The sequence below is a fragment of the Cystoisospora suis genome (assembly GCF_002600585.1).
Source record: "Cystoisospora suis strain Wien I chromosome Unknown contig_1113, whole genome shotgun sequence".
NCBI classification, from domain to species: Eukaryota; Apicomplexa; class Conoidasida; order Eucoccidiorida; family Sarcocystidae; genus Cystoisospora; species Cystoisospora suis.
In genome coordinates, this window is record NW_027153914.1 from 5,548 (window position 1) to 5,908 (window position 361).

Below are 361 nucleotides of genomic sequence, written 5' to 3' on the forward strand. Positions count from 1 at the left end.
GACAGAGAGAGAAAGAAAGAATGGACTGGAGATAAATGACATTCATGGGTCTCGTCTCGTTTCTATTTCGCAGTCTCTTCGCGACTCGTGTCTAGGTGTGCCTATCTCGCTGTATCTCGATTTGCACACGGTCGGCTGTATAAGGAAGGCGGTGATGAGGACCCATAGAGACAGCCCTGCATGCAGTTATGCAGCGGCCTATATACGGAGAATAACAACAGCTCACAGAGAGATTCAGCGGACAAGACGGGAAAGAGAAAAGTTTGGCAAGGCGTCCTAATCATAACCTATAGGAAAGAGTATTTTCCATAGGTGTCCTCGGAGTGATCGGCTGAAGGGCGAGAGAGAGATATATATATAT

General features: G+C 47.1%; 1 protein-coding gene across 1 annotated transcript in view; it reads left to right on the forward strand.

Moving 5' to 3' along the window:
- Positions 1-361, forward strand: part of CSUI_002691 (uncharacterized protein) — a gene marked incomplete at its 5' end in the record, with an annotated part of 15,656 nt that overhangs the window by 5,370 nt on the left and 9,925 nt on the right. The gene's annotated exons all lie outside the window — the stretch shown is intronic.